Source organism: Corvus moneduloides, chromosome 3 (assembly GCF_009650955.1).
Source record: "Corvus moneduloides isolate bCorMon1 chromosome 3, bCorMon1.pri, whole genome shotgun sequence".
Classification (NCBI taxonomy): Eukaryota; Metazoa; Chordata; class Aves; order Passeriformes; family Corvidae; genus Corvus; species Corvus moneduloides.
Window position 1 is genome coordinate 44346701 of NC_045478.1, and position 22165 is coordinate 44368865.

General features: G+C 35.6%; 1 protein-coding gene across 3 annotated transcripts in view; it reads right to left on the reverse strand.

Moving 5' to 3' along the window:
* Positions 1–22165, reverse strand: part of ASCC3 (activating signal cointegrator 1 complex subunit 3) — a 255012-nt gene that overhangs the window by 163769 nt on the left and 69078 nt on the right. The gene's annotated exons all lie outside the window — the stretch shown is intronic.

Here is a 22165-nt window from a genome sequence, read left to right on the forward strand (position 1 = left end):
CCAAACCACATGTGAAAATATTTCAGAACAAACTACATAAAATACTTAGTTATAACATGCCATACTACAAAATTCACCGCTTTTAAGTTCTTCAAGACCATTTTTGAGAACAGTTTTTCTGTCTTTAGCCACTTCAGCCTTCCTCTTTCACTCATCTGACCTGCTGTCCCTTTCATATACACAACAATAAATGAAAACTCAGACACACACCCTACCTCATCCCCAACTTCCTTACTACTAGAATTGCCATAAAATAATCAGAAAAGACCTGGATCACTCTTCCTATGTGCCAGATATCATCAAACCAGGTATAAAGAACTGGTTGAATCAGATCTTGGCTTAAACATCAACTAGGATGATAGGGAAAAGTTCCCATGCCCTGTGGGTTACACAGATATACTTGCACAGATTTGTATAACATAAAAAGTAGAAAAGTACCTTGTACTGAGACTGGGTAGTGTTGATATTCTGAATATCAGCACCATTCCAAAAATAAGCCTGCATGGTCCCATACTGAAAACAGAGGAGCAGCAGTACAGGGCCTCTACTTAGCACAAGATGAAAATATGGGTTCCTTTATTATAATCAAAACAGCGAAAACACACAGAATGGTACACACACATACTTTCAAACATTTGACATCTAAGTCTGAATTCATATTATTATACATGCTGAGCATTAGAATGTATCATTCTTTCTAGAAAGAAACCGTAGAATAAACTCAAGATTATAATAAACAAATCTGGAGGCCTTTGCATGAGGAAAATATTGTGGATGTCAAATGATCACAATAATAAAGGTTGTATGTTATGGGCAGTTTCCAAAATGAAATTATCTTCCCAAAGCTGGATCAAGATCCAGAAACATGTCATAACCATATGTCATCTCACACCTGCAGCACAATAGAGATATTTTCATATTTAGCATACCTATATAAAAGCACTACTTCCTCTTTGAAACCATCAGAATTATGATAAATAAACAGCAAATACTCCATTTATGCTATAATTCTCTGTGAAGTTCAGAATACTGCTTCTCAAAGCATGGATTAAATCTACAAGAAATACACATTTCTACTGTAATTTCATTCTTTATTTGCTTTATCCTCTTAACAGCCACTTCTTTTTCATTTTGCATTAACATTTCTTTGTACCTTTCCCACTTTCTATTAAGTAACTCTCAATACAACAGTATCCTTAGGAAAGAAAAAAGAAAACTGAATCTTATTATACACAAAAACCACCCTGATGCCTGCGGCTATGTGAGCATCTGTTCTCTAAAGGCTTCCTCCTGTGCTCCTCCTGCTCAGTGACCAATGACACTGGAGTTACTCACTTTGTTATTAGCACAAAAAAGTCTCGTTGAAGACATGACAGCCAAAACTAAGGGAAGGCAAAGAGACAGAAACAGATAAAATATAACCTGGAATTAACTGAAATATTTATTACACACTGGAAAATGCATGCTAGGTATTTCAGAAATTTGCCTTTTAACAACATAAAACAACGATTAGATAGAACTGGAAAGAATTTTATCATTTGCAGATTAGAAAGAATTCTTTCACTAAAATTAAATGCAATGAAATAAAGCATCATTTGAAACAGGGGAATTCAGCAAACTTCCAAAAAGCAGTGTTTTCTGAAGCGCCTCGATGCTGGAGAAGAAACAATTTTAAGGCCCAATTCATTAGTATATACAGTTAAAGAAAAGACATAGCATATGTATGAAATACAAGCCCTAAGGATCTAATAGCTTTGGAAGGCATGGAACCAGCCCTGTTCTATGTTTGCCTGTAGTAAATTTGTCTCTACCACAGTGATTCACCACGAAGGAAGAATGAATAAAGAATTCTGCTGTAGCCACTGCTGCTTTATTTTTACTATTCAAAGATACTTTCTCAAATATCTACTTCTGTAGATTTCTACTAGTAGAACTTCCTTGTCTTTATTGTTTTCACCTTGCCACTGGTCTTCTTTACTCTCCTGCGCCTTTACACATATCCACAAATTCCCCTTACCCCATCCTAGAGGAAGCTTTGCTCAGTCACAGCCAGAGCTCCTCATCTTCTGACAGCTTTTTGGCAAGGGGGCATGGGCAACCTACACAATTTACTCAAGTCACGCTGTAACTATTTATCTTGGTGGTTTGTTCTGGCAGGAAACTCACTGCAAGATCTTAACTTCTGCAGAAATGGAGACACAAAACTGCACACAACTAAATACATCCACCCAGAGCAGACTCTCATTGGAATGCAGCATATTCTGCAATTATGTAGGCAGAGCTGCTATGCTGGGGCTTCATATGATTTGAAAATATTTCTCTTCTAATAAGTGATACTTTGGAGTTTCTCACAAATTTTAATATTAGATAGCTGATATCACACCCCATGAGGGACACATGACTAGTTTGGCACTCTTTGAGGTAAAACTCCATCAAAACATGTTACAAGAGCTGCAACCTGCAAGTCACTTTCATAATGTTGGTTTTATTCCTCTTTTTATTGCACTCTTACTCTGTGATTTATTCAAGCATTTTAAAAAACCTCATATGAGCTGGAGCTCAGGCAGGGAATGGAATAAACATACACAAAGTAAAACAGAGGGCAGCAATTCAAAACAAGAATCTGAGGTAGGACGTAATAAATAATGAATGCAAGTATTTTGTTCTTCATAGATCAGAAATAACCATCTGATGCTGTGTTTAACACAGTTAAAACAGAATTATGTTTCTAGTAGTGCAGATTCCTTACTATGCACAGATATGCAGATGAGCAGTATGCCCATTTAGGTGAACAGATGATGTTCTAACAAATCCGAACATGTATTTGTGGTCTAAAGTAATGTCAATAAAAGATTACATATATATATATATACACATATGTATCTTAGAAACATTTAATAATAAGACTACACTTACAAGAAGTATTATGAAAAAGACTGAGTTTATCATGCTAGAAGAACTTGCAAAAGAGGTGCATTATATTGATGCATATTAGCAGCAATTTGTAAGTCACCAAAGCTAACACCAATTGTCAATCAACAACAGAAATCAACAAGGGATTGTAACAGCTGTCATTCAAAACTTAAAATGTCCAATGACTTTTTAACTGAAGAAACATAACTCTGCTCAGCATGTTTTGTTTTATAATTGAGTCCTAGGAGCGCAAAATTATTTCATTCCTTTACAGAACCCAGATATTCCACCTAATAAAAAGGCAACTGATTGACAAGGTATCAGCACATTGCCTTAGCAGAGCAAGATTCTTACGATACACTTGACACTTTCTGTTGAACTGATTTTTTTCAATATTACTTTATTTGTTGCATACTCAGTTTCATAATTATGACTAACAGATTCAAGTTCGTATGTGAAGATTTACAATTTTATGCTTTCTACGCAATCCTGGATGTCCCAGAGATTAGAAAATTAATTTAGAAGTTCCAGTACTACTTTTAGACCTCAATACAACAGATTCTGACACAGTCAAAATAAACTGGATAAGACCAGTACAACCAGTAATTACTTTTTGTTGTTAATATGAAAACCCTTAAGTTTTTTATAATGTTACTTAAAGAATATGGAGTAGTTTTCATCTGGAGTAGTTACATTAATCTGAGATGAAACTACAGAAAAAAATACACATTCAAATCACAATAGCTGTAGTGAGTATTAGGATATGAGCACCTGCTCTCAGTATTCTTTTTTCCCATGATAAAACAGTCTGTTTAAAATCAGTACAAACCTTATTTTAAAAACCATAGCGAGGAAGAACAGCTTGCATGCTTTGTGAAATTAATCTCTCATATTGTAAAATATATAATTAGCTACTCAGACTTCAAGTTTAAATAATGATCTAAATGTTTTACAGGAGTTTGATCCAAAACATTACTCTCTTTTCCTCTTTGCTGTTAATCAGTTCACCAATTACAGTTTTACTAACCTCTGATATACTACTGTCAGGTCTGATTGATGCCAAAAGCTCCCTTAATCAAATCTGACAACTATCAGCAAGTGCCTGTCTCTTGAGACACTGCATCCAGCCTGCTTGTTTTCAAATTTTACCAGTGTTATTTTGCATTTCCTTCTCGCCCAGCCCCTTTTTCAGATCTAACAGAGGTACAACAGAATAACAACAAAACATGATTGCAGAATACATTTGTGTATGTTTTTATATATCATTATAGCAATACTTGAGATAATATTGTTAGTTAGCTTATGAATTTACAAGGAAAAAGTAAGAAAAAGAAGATTTTTTGAAAATTGAAGTTTTTGACAAATCCAATATTGTTGCTTGCTTGGTGGTTTTTTTATCTGGTAATTCAGGGTTTGTATGGGGTTTTTTTTACTTTTCCTTTTCTTGTTTCATAGCTGCAAGGAAAAGGGTTTCAAAGTCATTATTCCTCTGTTTTACAAGAAAACTTTAGGCTTTGGTTGCACAGCTTCAGAAGACAAAGATAAAAGACTACCTCAGCTCCCAGCCTTTTCAATTTATTTATACTGGTACACTTTTAAGACTCATCACAGTAGTCCTCCATATCTCATTAACTGTAAATATTAAAAGGCTCAGAATAACTTTTGTTGACATAATGTTAACCTTTCATTTATTTATTTATATTTTAAGATTAGCCAGATTTTCCCCCCTGTTCTGCTCCTGTCAAGCCTTACCCCAAGATGTGGATTAACGCAACATTATGTGAAAAAGGACCAAAGGGCAACAGTGACATTTTCTTCCAAATATCCTTTTCCACACACCTTTACTCAACAGTTTTGTTTTCTATCACAGATTGGTATGCAAGAGGGAGCAAGTTCATGTGTTTGTCTCCAATCATGTTCTTTCAAGAATCAATGCAAATCACTGATATGGAAGCACACTAAGTGTAAGATGAAGAAAAATGTCTTGGTTCAGCTGAGATGCTGATATTAAACAGATACTGCATTAGAAGTCAATCTTGTGGCACCTGTTCACAAAATGACAACTCAAACACCAATTCATTTGCTTGCGTGCAAATGTGATTTCACGAAATTTTCCCTTCAAGTCTACGCTCCAGAGAAAATTATGTCTGCTAGTATTAATGATAACCAGCATTGAAGGTGATTGTAAGAGACCTACAGTAAGATTTTCAGATCTATATTCTCTGGTTACATTAACTAAGAACTAGCATACCCTTTGGATTTCAGCACGATTCTTTAAGCACCAAGAGGAAATATCAACAGTTTGTGTTGTAATGAAAGGATCAAATCACACAGTTCCACAGGAGCCTATGCACCTCAATGCTATTGCATATTTTCATGACTAATCCTATTAACAGACTAAAGATTATACCCACTAAACATTACACTGATATTATACTGGACAGCACTGTAAACACACTGGAGGATGGAGCAAGAATTTTAAAGCATCTTAATAAGTTATAGAACAGATGAATTAATGCATGAGTCAGTAATAAAATTTCAAGATTCTACACTGAGGATAGGATTTATCTTGCCTATCTTACCTGCTAATTTACAAAACCACCCTCCAAACTAGATGTCTAGGCTTATTCTAGCTGGTTCATTTCATCCATCTAAGTATGAATCAGCCTTAGAAGTCTTTTTCTCTATTGTGTTCAGAAAAAAGAGAAAGAGCAGATCAGTCTGCACATGAACCAAAATCACTCTGCTGATGCAAAAATTGAAACCTTGGAGCAGAAATGCTGCTATTTGGACATGCTAAACAAAGCTTCCACTGTGCACTGCAGCAGTATGATCTTGGGGCAATACATTATGTTCTGGGCAACTCATTTCAAGAAGTGCAAACCAACTGAGAGTCCAGAAATTAAAAACTGGAATGACTAAACATAAATGAAGCATGACCTTTACAAAAAATTTAAATAAACTGAGGCTTAGGCTAAATAAACCTGTCTGAACTGAGATAGCTACAACTGCTTGAGTCTTCGGAAAGCAAATAGCGGAGACTGGGGAAGACAGACATTCAGATAAGGAAAGTGGTAATAAAATTTGATTAGGATTTAGGCTGAAAATAGTTTTCCATTAAAAAAAAAAAAAAAATCTTCTAACAGTGAAGACAGGTAAGCCCTGAAGGAGATTTACCAGGAAGTTTAGGAAAGCTCCATGATCAGGGTATTGTAAAATTAAATTAGAGCAATATTTATCAACAGTGAAATATATGTACTACATCTGCTTCCTCAGAAGAACAAATTAGATTAATTCTCATACTATTTTGTATAGTTTTGAGACCAGCTTAAAAGGTAAACATCTTCAAAACTTCAATTAAAAAACACCTTTCAAGTTTCAATTATAAGTAACTTAAGTAACTATGACATATAGCCTAGATAATATAGTCTACTCTATATTAGTATTTTTAATGCCACTAATAAATACCATGCTAGTACTGCATTCTGTAATACAAACCACCAGACACTTCATGATAACAAAATGGTTTTTGTTATAATAAGAATACTTTATACTAATATTACATATACTCTAATTTTATTGTAAATTAGACTACATTTTATTATAGTTATTGCATGTACAGTGATTCTCCAGTGTCAGAGGTGCTTAAAATTTTTTTTGATTTAGTATAGGAAAAGCTGTATTCTAAATGCAGTCAAATTTAGCATTATTACCTGCAATATTTGTAAACATTAATTTGAAGTATAATGTGTGGGGTTTGTTCCACAAATAATCATACTAAATGCTAGAGAACCTAAGATATTCTGTAATGTGCAAAATGAAAACTTAGGGGATATAAACTCTCAATTGCCCTGATGCTATTTTGTAATTTACTTGTATTTTCAACTGACCAGAAGCAGTTAAATTTGACAAAGATCCAAAAAGGCAAACATTCCCTGAGCAACCTGTCCTCAACTCTGCTCAAATAAGCTATCTTTTTGCAGAGGAATATTCACTCAGCAGGCACAGCTGTTATTCTGCAATTTTTACATCTAAATCAAAGATAATTGGACTTCTGAGTACATTTAAATTGTACTCTGGGAGAAGGGTCTAACTTAATGCATCATTTGCATTAACTATAAAAGACTGCATTTTCATCCTGTAAAATTTACTGTGCTTAAAAAAGTATTTGGAAGTGCAAAACAGTTACTAAGTAATTTTAAAGACATGTGGATACCTTTTGCACAGAACCTTTTCAGCTATAAAAGACCATTAAACTAAACAGAAGTAAATCATTCTTCTAAATTCTTCATAGATAAAATATTAATGGTAATAGAGACTCCTGAAAATGACTTTTCTCCAGTTTTCACTGAAGATCCTCAGTGACAAAAAAGCCTGAGACAAAACTCATAATGTTTTATTTGGTGTTTTTAATAAATTCATTAGTCAATCATATGCAGATGAGCAGTTAGTTCATATCATAAAGTACTTCAATTTCAGATTTTCCGATAATAGTTTAAGAACTTAAATCAAGGCATTCTTTATTGTTACTTATTAAGATCCATTGTACTTCACAATTTAACATTCAGACAATGTATTTTAAGGATTTTTAGTCTTAATTTTACGTATAAAAATATGAAAAGCAAACTGCTTATAGCATTCCATCACTAGAAAAGAAAATCTGATATTTGTTCGACAAAATGTCATCTTTTATCATTACACAGGAACATTGAAACAGGCAAAATGGTGTCTAAAATGTTCCTTGCTCATCTTTTACTGATACATGCAGTAAATATCATATAGCCAATTCCATGAAAATGGACGAATTTTGATTTTCACAGAATCACAGCAAGAATAAGGTCGGAAGTCACCTCTGGAGATCTACCAATCCAGACCACTGCTCAAATCAGGGTCACCTAGTGGAGTCAGCTGAACACTGAATACAGACACGTATCCAGTATCTCTCAGGTGATACTCGAAGTCTTTGAAGACTCCACAGCTTGTCTATACAAACTTTCAGTGTCTGACCACCTTCGCAGGAAAAAAAATAAAATCTCATGTTTACAGAGAATTTCCTGTACTGCAGCATGTGCCCACTGCCTCTTTTGCACTCACTGGAAACTGCTGAGGTCTGTCTCAGTCTTCTTTACACATGAATACACCATGTACTCAAATCACATCTATCTGAGCATTTTCATACCCAGACTGAATGACCCCAGCTTGCTTTGCCTCTCGTCATGTGTCAGATGTTCTATCCCTCAGTAACCTTCATGGTTTTTTGCCAGACTTGCTCCAGTATGTCCCTGTTCCTCTCTTAATAGGAGCCCAGAAATGGGCCCAGAACCACAGATGTGTCTCACCAGGGCTGAGCAGAGAGGAATGGCCACCTCCTTTGAGCCGCTGTCAACACCCTTCTGAAATGCAGCCCAGACTGGAGGGGATGTTGCTGGCTCATATTCAATTTTTTTCTCACCTGATCCTGTCCCTTCATGCTCAACATGTGCAACTACTATCCTTCCAGTTCACCTGTTTCTGCATCCACCTCTTGAATGCTTCCTTTTTATGTTTGGTTTTTCATCCTGTAGGTTTCCTGACACTCTTGTCTAACTTGCTGATCATCAAGATGAGCCACTCCTGAATTTGCAGGCATTGAGTAGGAATAAGAAGTACAAAGGATTGCAAGAGACTCTTAAAGTCTGAAAGACCTTGAGTTTCCATCTAGACTAAAAAAATACCGAAGTAGCTTATTGAACTCATTAGTATTGCTTGCTAAGTCATTTATAGTGCAGTGTAGAAAATATTGCTGTAGTGTGCTCTTTGATCAGTTTTCAACACCAGAGCATTTTGCTAAATAATCCTAAATATAATACCCTTACACACAATGCAGTTTCTGAAGGACATTAAGTGAAGACTCTAACTCAAGAGTCATACCGCATGACACAAACGCATTGAGCTAACTGAACATATTACAGCTATAAAACTGGATCTATAATTTTTGTATATTAGCACACAACTGAATTAAAAGTCTTTGAAACTTTCTACTACACTAGGAACTCCTCCCTCCCCCACCGCAATGTCAATGTTACCCAATCAGTATTACATTTATCTGTTTTGAGAGATGTAGCAGTAAATACAACTTGGCAAGTACACAACTAAACAAGATGGACTTTCTGAAACACAGTAAAGCAAGACCAAATAAGTGGAAGGAGCAGCAAAGAGGTCTTGTGCTTATCACTGTGCCTTTGATGTGAAGAAGTAACATTTGGTTTTCAATGTCCCTGTCTTAAGTATTTTCTTAAATGACAAAAAGCCACATTAAAACCAGCACAAACCAAAACTGGTGCCTATGAAGGCACAAGAAACAGGCTCAAGTCTATTACTGAATCTTATGTAAGGTAACCCCTTAACACTGGGGTCTCTAAATAAATAGCTGACTAGTCAACACATGAGAGTCTACACAAAGCCATTCAAATCTCTTTAAGCTCAGAGTCCATAAGACTGTGATATATATATATATATACCCCATTTGAGTGACATAAAAGGAATAGAAAGAATAGAAAGCTCAAAGGCAGCTTCCCCTTAGGAGCTTCACCATTCTGTTGCAGAAATGGAAGCAACTTAGCAGCTCCAGCCAGGCTTTCTTCCTCCCACAATCACACATCTTTATTACACAGAAGCCTCTCGATGACGCCACTAGTTTAAAATACATCACTCACAATCTAGCTTAAAACATTACAAATCACATGCAGCTCATGTGATTCAGTTGTCACTGGATGGTCACATCACTGCAGCAATACACCTAAAAATCCACCATGGTAAGACAGAATTTGATTCAACTAGTCCCAGTCATGCAAAAGTGAAGAAGGGCCTTTTAAAAAGTAATAACTTAATTACAAACCTGGCAACAGAGAAAGGAAGATGCTGAACCCTCAAAAAAAGGCTAAAGAACAACAGTCCTCTCTCTTAACCATACATTAATTTTGTATGTTGTTCTACTTTCAGAAAAACTTCAGCATCGTTAATATCTGTTGTATTGAAGAAACAGATGCAATAATCTACGAGTAATCTTTTACAGACACAAATTTAAAAAATGTTTACTAATTTAATACTTTCAATGCAATATTTTTTAACAATTTATTTCATATTCACTTCTGCAACATTCTGCCACAATGAATTGAGATGAATCATTGACAATGAATTGCGATCTCAATAAAAACAGACAGTAAATGTACTTTAATATCATAAATCACATGCATTTTCAGTGCAATTTGATTTTAAATAGCAAATAGGCAGAATATTACCAATAATCATTTTATACATATTAAAAAACTATTTCAAATTTTTTTTAGCTAGCACTGTTCACAAAAATATTTTGAATTACGTATTTGCACTTAATTTCATAACGATAATAAGCAGCAAAATTGATTTAAGATATTAACTGCAAAGTTAGTAAATCGGATCTTCCCATTTTCAGTAACTAACTTACCTTGTGTGTCTGATATCTACACTTGAAAAATTAAGAAATCTACTTGATTCACCTGTAGGTGACACTGTTGGTCTTAGCCATACAACCAAAGAGCAACAGCGTTCCCGCAGTCTGGAACAATGGTGTTTCCAATCTTTTCGAATCTTTTTTTTTGTTTTTATATTTGTACGCTAGTACTTTTAAGTTCCATTGTGTCATGGTTTAATCCCAGCCAGCAACTAAGCCCCACACAGCCACTTGTGCAGTCCCCTCTGGTGGGATGGGGTAAAAGTGAGGAAACTCATGGGTTGAGATAAAGGGTTTAACAGGTTAAGTGAAAGCCTGTGCACACAAGGAATTCAAAGCAGAACAAGGCATTCATTCACCACTTCCCCTTGGCAGCAGGTGTTCGGCCATCCTCTGGAAAGAAGGGATCCATCATGTGTAACAGTGATTTGGGAATATAAATCGTCCCTCTGAACACCCCCCCGCCCCTTCCCTCTTCCTCCAGCTCTATATGTTGAACCCTATGGTATGGGATATCCCTGTGGGATCCAGTTGGGGTCAACTGTCCAAGGTGTGTCCCTCTCCCAGCTCCTTGTGCCAACCCAGTCCCCTTGCTGGTGGGGTGGGGTGAGAGGCAGAAAAGGCCTTGACTCTCTGAAAGCACTGCTCATCAATAACAAAAACACCCTGTGTCATTAACACTGTTTCCAGCACAAATCCAAACCACAGCCCATTGCTGCTATGAAGAAAATTTACTTTATCCCAGCCAAAACCAGCACAAATTTTAATATCAAACCTCTGCAGAGACAGTGATTTATGTAAGTGCACAAAGTACACATATTTTAAAACTGAATGTATTCTGATAAAGCCTAAAGTAAATAAAAAAAAATAGCCCACTGGAGAGGAAAAGGAAAAAAAAGAGTATATACTTATAGCAAGGGCTCTTCATCCAAATTGAGTACTTGTACTTGTTCATTTTAGTGCTGAAGTACAATGCCAAATAGTTCATCATTTATTGGGGAAAAAAAAAGAAAAACACTCAAAACTTCTGGTTTTAAACCAGTTTTAAGAAACTTCTAGTAGCCAAGTAATGCATGAATATAATTACTTCCAATAAAAGGGAACACACCAAGAATGCAATTACAAAACAACCCCACCTTATATCCTTTAACTACAGAATACATAAACAAAATTTTTTCATATTGTTCATAATGTCTGTAATTTTATCTGGCATCATTTCAACTGGGTTTTTGCTGCTAAAACAAAAATTAACTCCCACTTTTCCACCCAATCTAAATAGGGATTTTAACCAAGTGAATCATAGCAAAGAATGCCAACAGCAGAGAATCTATTGCACATTTTATGATAGTATGTGACATTTGATTATTAATCACAAAGTAGGTTAGTCAAAGACTGCACTAAAATTCTACAGATTATGCAATTACAGCAAGCAAGTAGGCATGTTAGCAAAACAAACAACTGTATGTCTATTTCAAAAGTAATTTATTTCAAATAAAATGTAAATGAACGTCTAAAGAGTACTGATTTTAATTTCTGAAGCACGGAAGACTGATTTTAGTAAAACCTGTTATAAGTGTAGAAACTAATTTAGGTCACAGACAGCACCTTCAGTTCCTTATAAAGGACTACTATTTTTTATTCAAACTGCTACTGTTTGATGGTGTATAAGTACTTTGCCCCACTGGCAAAATCTTAGCTGTCATAGGCACATATATTAATGGAAGAGTCATAAATCTGAAGGGCTTCCAACAATTCCACTAGAGTATTGGAAGACTGATGCCAAAAGAAAGGAAGTACCATGCTGAAAGCATAGAACAGTAACATCAGCCCGAGAAAGCAATGTAGTTGTTCCATTCTAGCAACAAAACCAACAGAAACAATCCAGACAACATTTCAACTAAGCAACAAGCTTATTAACTGACCCCACTGGAAAAATATCCAGCAATCTGTTATACAAGTCGACTTCATTTATTTCTTAATAGTTTTCATCATCAGAGACAAGAATCCTACATGCGATGTTGCAGAGTTTACTGCCTTTATTTCTGAGGGTTAAAGAGTTCAGTCAAAGCATTAACATCACAGGCCCAAAGTTACCTCTCTGCCATTTAACGTAATTTTTTTTCACCTGCCTTACTATTTCCCTAAGTTGGTATAAGGAAGTAAGAAAACCGGGAAAACCATAGGCTTCATAAAAATGGCACCCACAGAAAAATTCCTTCCTTGTCTTTAAAGGGTCAGGAAATAGCATTAAAGTGATAAAAAAATTGAAAACTTGTCCCTGAGGTGAGCTAGATGGGCATATCAGCATTACAGAAATGAGCACAACCTGCAAGGAAGTGAGCTTCAAGTATAAGTATTTTCTCCAGCTTCAGACTGCAGTCAGTGCAGATTCACCTAATCCAGGTTATGTCTTCATTTCCCTTTTGTATTCCCATTTTGGATCTCTGAAGAGAGTAACCTTAGCTTTTCTTCCTTCTGCTTATCCATTGAAACACTTTCAGGATTTCTCTTTCTCTCTCCAAAAGCTGAAGAGAATGAATTTAGCCCTGCTGAGGATGTGAGTGTTACTGGGAGCAAACTTCAATGTGACTGCTGTCAACTGGGAGTGTACACTGCTTACTAGTGAAAAGACTGCCAAGAACAGAACTTTAAAACACCCCACAGCATTTCAAGTCTTGCAGATGTACAAAGACACATCCCTTCTGATTATATTTAAACGGTCTTGCTTTCAGAACTAAACACCAATTAAGAAATACAATTAACATTTACTGAAAAAAAAATTTAGAAGTAAGACAGAAAAAAAAAAAGTAGCAGTCTGTGGTGTGCCATCAAGACTCCTTGCCTCAAAGAGATCCTGGATAGTGGATTTTTTAAACACAGTTTTACCTGAAGATAGCATTATCAGTGAAGCAGGTTGCAAAATTTTATTTTGCACACTATGAGAACTTCTGAAAAAAGGAAATACATACGGAAACAAGAGTGTGAAGTGGAGATGACTTTGGGACACAGAAATCCTACTGTATAAAAAATATTTTGATCCTTCTTGATTTAGACCTCCACTTTAGCAAGGATTTCTGTTCTAAATATTTCAGTAAATTTCTCTCATTTGAAAGGTAAGGCTTAACCTCATTTAGAGAAAGAAAGACTTTTTTTACATTGTGCATAACTTTGAAAATTCAGAAGAAAGTTTTTTTTTCAGCAAGGTTGTACTACGGAATATTCAAGAAGTTCTCTCAAAGGAGTCCCTTCTTCTTTCTTTCTTTTTTTTTTTTTAATTAGATTTTGATATCTTCCTGTCCCAGTCCAAATGTTGATCAAAAGAGGATATTCCGCTATTGAAACCTTGGGCATGCATAGAATCCAGCACTACCTTACATTCTAGGCATACTGGAGGAAGGAATATTAACCAGGTTCAACTCTGGTTTTGAAATGAAAAGCAGAGGGTTTTTCAGTATCTGTGAGCTTTATAATCTCTGTATCACTTCTGAAGGCCACTTCATGAAAGTTTAACTCCTCATGCAAAAAGAGATTTGTGGATTTTATTGCATCTAACACATCCAAAGCACCATTTTGTTCCTGGAAGGAAAGAGACTGGTATCTAAAGTCAACAGTGATACAGATGTTTGCAACAACTGCAAGTAAAAAACCAATGGCATGCAATAGGAGATGAAGGCCACTTAGAGAAGACTAACATCAGAGTAAGTGCTTACAGGGATGGACAAAATATACTGAATAAGAAAAAAGGAGATTAGACAGGGATAAAGCACCAAGAGACATAAAAATAAAATAGTACTATCTTGGTTCAATGGCACTTTAGATTGTACATTCTATGCAATTTTTCAGTGAAAGTTCTTTATATAATTTTCACAAAATGCTGTGGTAATACAAATGGGATAGCAATTGACAATACTACCCTTTAAAAAAAAAGTGTTCTACAGTTGATTTCTGTTAAAATGCAGTACAATACAATAGCCTTTGAATTACTATTAAGGGAGAAGAGCTGTCGATATCCTGAATTAAAAACATTCATAATTCTTGGTCACAAATTGAAACATTTTTGTATGAGTGTGGTGATATGCATGTCAAGGTGACATCATCTTTATTACTGTAAAGAATTACTATCTCATGTACTTACTATATGAATAAGAAAAGTCACTATATATGCATACTCAGCTTCTAACAGTGGGCTTTGTATATCCATGAAGTGAGAAGCACATACATAGCAGAATATCATAGAATATAATGCTGTAATATTTAATAAAATGTACACAGGAAAAGTAGCAGGAATCAACCTCACTATTTGCTTTTACTTAGAACATCTCTATACCCTATTAAAGTGCAGGAAATGAGAAACTGTATGAGAAAAATAAAGCTGTAGATGAAAAAGCAGGCACCTCAACTTTATAGCCCTCTTTTGCTTCAAATAGTTTTGGACTTGATTAGTTTTATATTGCAGTTAAGAACTTGAGAAAAAAGCATTATTCCATTTTATTAGTATCAGATTCCAATAGGGAATAAAGCCTTCATGACTTAATATCACAGTCTATTGGCTGACACAATCGATCAGAGTGATCATCCATATTACTCAGAGGTCCTGATGCCATTTATCGTTCTCAGAACTACTTGCCCTATTCAGCTCTGATGTTTTTGTGGTCTCTGCTTCACTTCTCACTTATGTCTTGCCATCACAAGTACAATTAATCAACTAATCTTTGAGATGTCAAAATACATTCTGTCCTTCAGGCTATTTCCTCTCGTCAAGAAAAGCATTATTTTCAGTAATCAGACAAATGTATTTGCCAATGCAAATGCAGCTTACACAAATTCTCTTTTCATTTACAACACTACTGTTTACAAAGACACCATCAATACTGTTGTATTACTCATGCTCTTCAATAAGAATTGCCCTTTTGTTCTAAACTATTCTTATTTAAAGTATAAACAGCTGGGTAAAATTAAATAGAAAAATAACCAGCTAATAAAATTTCCAATAAACTAAACAAAATTCACTTGGATTTTAAATACCTAAAGCAAACTGTCAATGAAAGCAGTAATTTTTTTTAAAAAATCCCAAACTAAAACTAACTTAGCTAAAACTAACTGTGGTAGGTCAACAGCTGTGGCTGGCAGATGCCCACCCAACCACTCTCTCATTTCCCCTCCTTTCCTGGACGGGGGCAGAAGGTAAGATGGAAAAGCATACGGGTCAAGATAAAAGACTGGGAGGTCATGTACCAATTACTGTCATGGGCCAAACAGACTTGACTTGGAGAAAATTATTGCAAATTAAAAATAAGAGTACAATAGTGAGGAAACAAAGACAAAACCTAGACAAAAACAAAGACAGAACTTCTTCCTGCTAGTCCCCCTTCTCCGCAGGCTCAACTTCGCTGCTGTGTTCCCAAGTTCTCTACATCTCAGGGATGGGGTTTATAGTCGGTCCATAACTTCATCTCAGACATTCCTTCCTTACACTTTTTCCCCACTCTGCTGTGGATCCTACCACAGCATACACCTTCACAAACTGCTCCAACGTGGGTCCTTTCCGTGGCCACAATTCCTGCCAGGAGCCTGTTCTTGCATGAGCTCTCCATGGGTCGCCTTTTCCTTTACTGCACCATCAACCTGCTGCTATGTGGGGTCCTCCAAGAGCTACAGTGTGGACATCAGCTCCACCATGGCCTCTTCAACGGGCTGTGAGGGAATCTCTGCTCCAGTGCCTGTAGCACCTCCTTCCCTCCTTCTGCTCTGACCTGGGTACCTGGAAATCATTCACATTTTAACTGCTCAGCATGTTTGGCACTTGGCAAATTAAAGTGGTATCACTTCTAAACCTTTGAAGAATGGTTTCTTAGCAAAATGTTAAGATAGTTTTCATATAAACTGTGAGCAATATTAAGAATCAACTCTGAAAGCAACGCGATTTTAGTTTACGCAGCTTAATGGGCAGAGAACAAATATGACAGCCAGCTGCCCATTTTCTAAATGACAGTGCAAGTCAGGTTTAGCAGGAGTTTCTTCACTACCCAGACATGATAGCAAAAGATGTAAACTTCGAATTAGATTTACTTGAACATCATGAAATTTTTTAGAGTTCGTAAAGAATGAAGAAGTTTTTTTTGTTTGTTTGCACTTTTTTTTTGTTTGGGTTTGGTTTAGCAATTTTTTTTTTTATGGGTGAATGCTACTATAGGTTTCCCACTTCCTGCCTTCATTTAGGAGGAATGCTTTAGAAGCACATTAGGTTGAAAGCAGACTAAGGTCAGATACAGCTTCTGATTTGCTTCTGATACCCCTTTCTCTAAGAAGACATGAGATTAATTTTTATCAAATCCATGGCAGAAAAAAAGGCAGAGAGACCTTCAGAAACCTAAGAGTTTTGTAAATGTCGGTTTCTGCAACATCTTTCAGGCCTATGTTTACAGACACAGCCTTGCAGTTCAGTAAATGTATACAACTCTTTCTGTAGGCCTTGAAGTAGTTGAGTACTATGTAAACATTACAGAAAATCCAATAATATGTTTTAAATTTTGCTTTCTGTATAATTAATGTTTTGATCAAGAAGAACCATAACAAAAATAGAAATGCTTTTCTTTAAAAAAAAAATCTTTATTCCTAAAGAGTTAAAAAAAATTCAATAGTTCAGAAGTGGCAGAATCAGGACTACTCATACAATTACAGTTTGATTCATTTTCTCATAACATTTATTTAAAAGACAGTAAAATTCCTTTTCCTGCTGTCTGAATCCCTTTAATTCCAACAATATGAGAATGAAGGAACAGAGACATGTAGAGGTTTATAGGCTGGGGAAATTAGTCTGCTTTCAAAATTTGACCAGATTTGTTTCCAACTACTACATAATTCTAGCAACACAGAAAGCACTTGTAATCTGGGCTTAACACCAATACATATCTGTAGCAAGCAAGGCTCATGACAGTCTGGCAGTCCTCAAAGCACAAGAAGAGACCTAAGACCAAAAAAAGTAATTTTGCCTATAACTGCAGGTCTGAGGCACAAAATAAAGACATTATAGAAAACTTATTTCAACTTCAAAATGTCAGTCTTGCTTATATGTACTTACTTGAATTAGAATGCAGGTTGTTGACTATTATACCAAAATGCATCTAATACCAAACTGCTGAGGTACTAATTTAAGGGTGAGAAATATTCACACTAACTGAAGAGGCAGTAAAACAGCAAAATAACTTTCCTTAAAAAGAAAATAAAATATATTTAACAGGGTAATTTTCAAAACCCATTTTTAAAGTTTATAAAGATGGAAGAAACTTTGATAAGCTTTTACTGCGTTATGCCAAAGATCTGAATTTTGTATCCTGCTATGTATGCATAAACCATTAAAAAGAAATTATCTTCTACATGTTTTTTGATGCCCACTAACTTTGCGTTAAGGCCAGAAGGCATTTCTGCACTCTGTAGAGGCTACCACTGTTTTGCACAAGTTAAGGCATGATGGCACTTATCCATCAGCTTACAATACACTGTGCCCAGGGCAAGGCACTGCTTTCAGACTTGGTGATTACCTTATAAATCTATACTGCTCCAATTCCAGCTGTGTTCTCCAAACTTTCAAAAGATAACTATAACTATATTATATTTGTTGCAAATGCAAGGTCAAAGACAACTGAAAGCCCACAAGTTGATTTGGAAGTTTTGTTATATCATTTTCTAGACTGTTTAAAGCAAAGACTGAGTAGTGCTATATATATGCACACTCGAGAAAGTCCACAAATCATCTGAAAAATCCATTGCCTTCCAACAAAACACTTCATGTGATCCTGAATGCTACCCAGCAATAACCACAAGTTATTACTTACGAATATTTTCCATTTAAACATGAACATACCAAAAATCAACCTACCAAACAATAGGTTTTGGCTGAAGTATGCTTAATATCATTGTGGATTAAGTGATGTCCAAGTATAAGGTAGCAGTATAAGGTAATACTGTATGAACATGATTAGATCATAGTAGGTCAGTATACAAACATGCTTAGACTGGAGTCGATAGGAGAAATATCAGCTGTAGGAAAATAAACTTCCTCGATTTGTTTTTAATGAGGAAAAGGAAGTGAAAAACTAATCTATCTTTATTTAGACTATGAAAAAAGCATTAACAAAGTTAAGATAAACTCTTTTATAGAGAACCAGTACAATAGCTAAGTTTATTTATTAAGTTTATTTTCTCCTGCTCCCAAGTACAGTGAAGCACTTATTTACACACAAATTATTTGGTAATAGATCCTGGATCTACTCTCTCCGAAACATTAAAGCAACATGTTACAAACACTTAAACATACTCCTTTTCACAAAAACATGAGCACAAGAAAGATGTGGACCTGTTAGAGAAAGTTCAGAGGAGAGCCAGGAAGATGATCAGAGAGCTGTAGCACCTCTCCTGTGACGACAGGCTGAGAGGGCTGAATTTGTTCAGCCTGAAGAGAAGGCGTTGGGGAGACCTCATTGTGAGTACCTTAATGGGACTAATATAAAGGCAGAAGAGGGACTTTTTACATGGGCAGATAGTGTCAGAACAAGGCCAATGGTTTTAAACTGAAGAAGGGCAGGTTTAGATTAGATGCCCCATCCCTGGAAGTGTGCAAAGCCAGGCTGGATAGGGCCCTGAGCCACCTGATCTAACTAGTGGCACCCTGTCCATGGCAGAGGCATTGGAACTAGATCATCTATAAAGACCATTTCAACCCAAACCATTCTATGTCCCTGTGATTCTATGAAGGGGAATTGTCTCAGAGTTTTAACACACATCCCACATGTTAAACTTGTCACTGTGGCTTTCCCTGCATAAGATGTGGGGAGCAGTTGGAAGATTGACTGAAGGGTCAATAAAAAAAATTATCATTTTTCTTTTTAAGGCAATTTCATTATTGCTAAAATCAGAAATAACTTATTTTAGAAGCTTATGAAGTGTGTTGGAACCACAGTAATGTTAATGAATATTCAATAATAACATGGAAGTAAAATCATATCATGTATAATACGATAAAGGTGTGGAGCAGCAAGAAACATGGAAACATGGCTACCTTCTGGATGAGTATAAATGACAGCATGGAAAGCACAGAGAGAGTTATTGCTGAAAAAAATGTGCTATAGACCTTTTTAGTTGGAATATCTTTCAAAAATATTTAAAATATTTTATTCCACCATTAAGGGAATGAAAATTTAAATTCCTTGTTACCTTTTTGTGGCTAGCATTTATATCCTTTAAAAATATTTGCAGAAAAAGTAATAGAGGTAGCTCCCACTGTATATTAAGGTGCATTCCTGAGCAGGGAGACAGTTACCAATTTGTCAGATAAAGCAATTTTTCCTCATCAGGATAAGCACAACAGCTACATGTAATAACTTACAAAATACACATCTTTAAATATACACAGGCAAAGTATGAAGGATGAAGCAAACAGGATGGAAAGGAAGCAGAAAATTATCAGGAATGTCACTGAAGTGCTACTTTTAACTAATACCTGACAATCACCTTATTTTTACATCTTTCATTGTGACTGTTTTGATTCACCTGAGGACAAAAATAAAGATGGTGAACATACAATTGCTCAGAAAACAGGCAGAAGACAACTGTCACAGAAGATATCAGGCCTTCAGTTGCCCAGAAGTACCAGCTGAGATCTTTTGAAACAGTGATCCAAGGTGAAATACCAGCATCTCCTTCAGCTGATGATCCTACTCTGCCTTTTATTCCCCATATGATATATATTGTCCCTATGTGTATAAATTGTGTGCCTGCATCTACCAGCTGTAGCATTAATTCTTACAGGAAAAACTGGTTTTCTGCTAAACAAAGGTACTTTGTTACTACTACTACTACTAAAGGCTAGAAAACAGCAACGACTGGCAAAGCAAATCTGAAATTATAAATAAAGAGGCAACACCTATCAGAGTATTCCTGTCTGAGAAATGTATGCATTAGAGAGGCTGACAAATAAAATGAAGTTTTGAAGCAAGAATCAATTTAACATAGGGTAAAAAATGGTAAAAGAAACCTGCTTGGATGAAGTGTTTTTAAGTGCCTAGTTGAGCAAAGAAAGCTCTTGAGTTTTCATAGAAAACAATATATATACAGAGCAATAGGCAAGATCCAGCACAAGCAAGTGCTCTTTCCTCAGTTTATAATAAGGCTACATATTTGCTGTGTACTTTGTTATGCAGCAATAAAACATTACACACTGCTGGGCTCCAGAATCTGCAAGAAGAGTAGCAGCAATTACACTGGTAACTCTTGGATTGGCATCATCTCTCATCCTCACTTTCTACAATCCTGATTAATCATAAGACTGACTAGCTATGACAAAAAAGAGAAAACAAAAAATTATTCCACTGTCCCAGAATTTTTGGCCTTTATATTTTTTTCCCTTTAACCTTCCCAATGTTTTGAAGAGCAAAGACACAAACTGAGCAGAAGCAAAACTTAGAATTAATCAACACTTTAAGTGTACTTTCTTTGAAAATATAGGAACTGAATTTTGGGTCACAAATACAAATTTTTCCTCTTCTAGACACCACTTTTATTCCACCTCCACTCTCCCCAAAGGTTTAGAAACTACAAATACACCTCAGATTAGTGTTTCTATGCTATGATATACATAGGAAACTGTAGAAATCCCTTGAAGGTAAATTTCTGACAAAAAAAAGCTAATTTCAAAGCAATGAGGCGAGTCCGTGGCAGGAAGAACAAAAAGATTTTACCCACATCCTCCCTTTTTTATTTCTTCTTGATTTTTATACATAAATCTACTTTAGCCTCTTCCCCACAAAAAAATGAAGAATTATGCTAGTAGTGGCATTTTGGACTAAAATTAAAGAGCATGGCGAAGCAGAGAGTCTTCTTACACTCAAGTTACTATGTTCCTCTAAGTTAATACTCTGCATATACTAATAAGTTCCCATTAGTAGGTAATTAGACTTCAGCTTTGTAAACTATTTCACATACAACTTTTTAAATAAAGCCTGAAATATTTTTGTTTCTTTTGTTTCCTTACTTTTTTACTGGATGTAAGCAGAGTGCTAACAATGAGCTGAGATTTTAGGAATTATACTGCTAACTAGAAGAGCAAGAGTAAATAGCACTTTTCCATTCTACATTCATTATGTTCATCCAGCTTTGTCCTTACATTCAGAGCAGTTTTCCTACTGTCACTATCAGTTTCAGCAGTGATTACACATTATCTCTCTCTATGAAAACCATGATCTACTTGATTATGCGCCCTAGCTGAAAAGTACTGTGAAAACAGGAAGCAATTTAAAATGGTAATTTGGTGTATGTAAATAATTTCAATTACTAAAAGTTCCTACCAAAAAGTTTTTTTATTTTGTAAACTCAGATTTTAGGTAGATGGTGTTGCAAAGTCACTCTGATAAAGTACCAGTGATTTTACTGTCACTCATTGATATGGGTTACCACAGTATTGTGACTGTATGCATAAACATGTATGTATATACATCTTCTAATTGCTATTCACAACTTCATACTGGATTACTACTGCAGTGGTCCTCCTAATTATTAATTACATACTGATATATTTTCTTGTCATGTGACGCATTTTCTCTGCACTCACCATAAAAATGTTAAATATCTCAAAGCTAAGATTGCCAAAATATCACTCATCTGAACCAAAAATTACTACAAGTTACAATTATAAATCTTCGTATTGGTAACACAACCAGGTTTTTTTTTGTTTCTAGGACCAGGCAGAAGGGGAAAGGGTAATCATATGGAACTGTACGCAAGAAC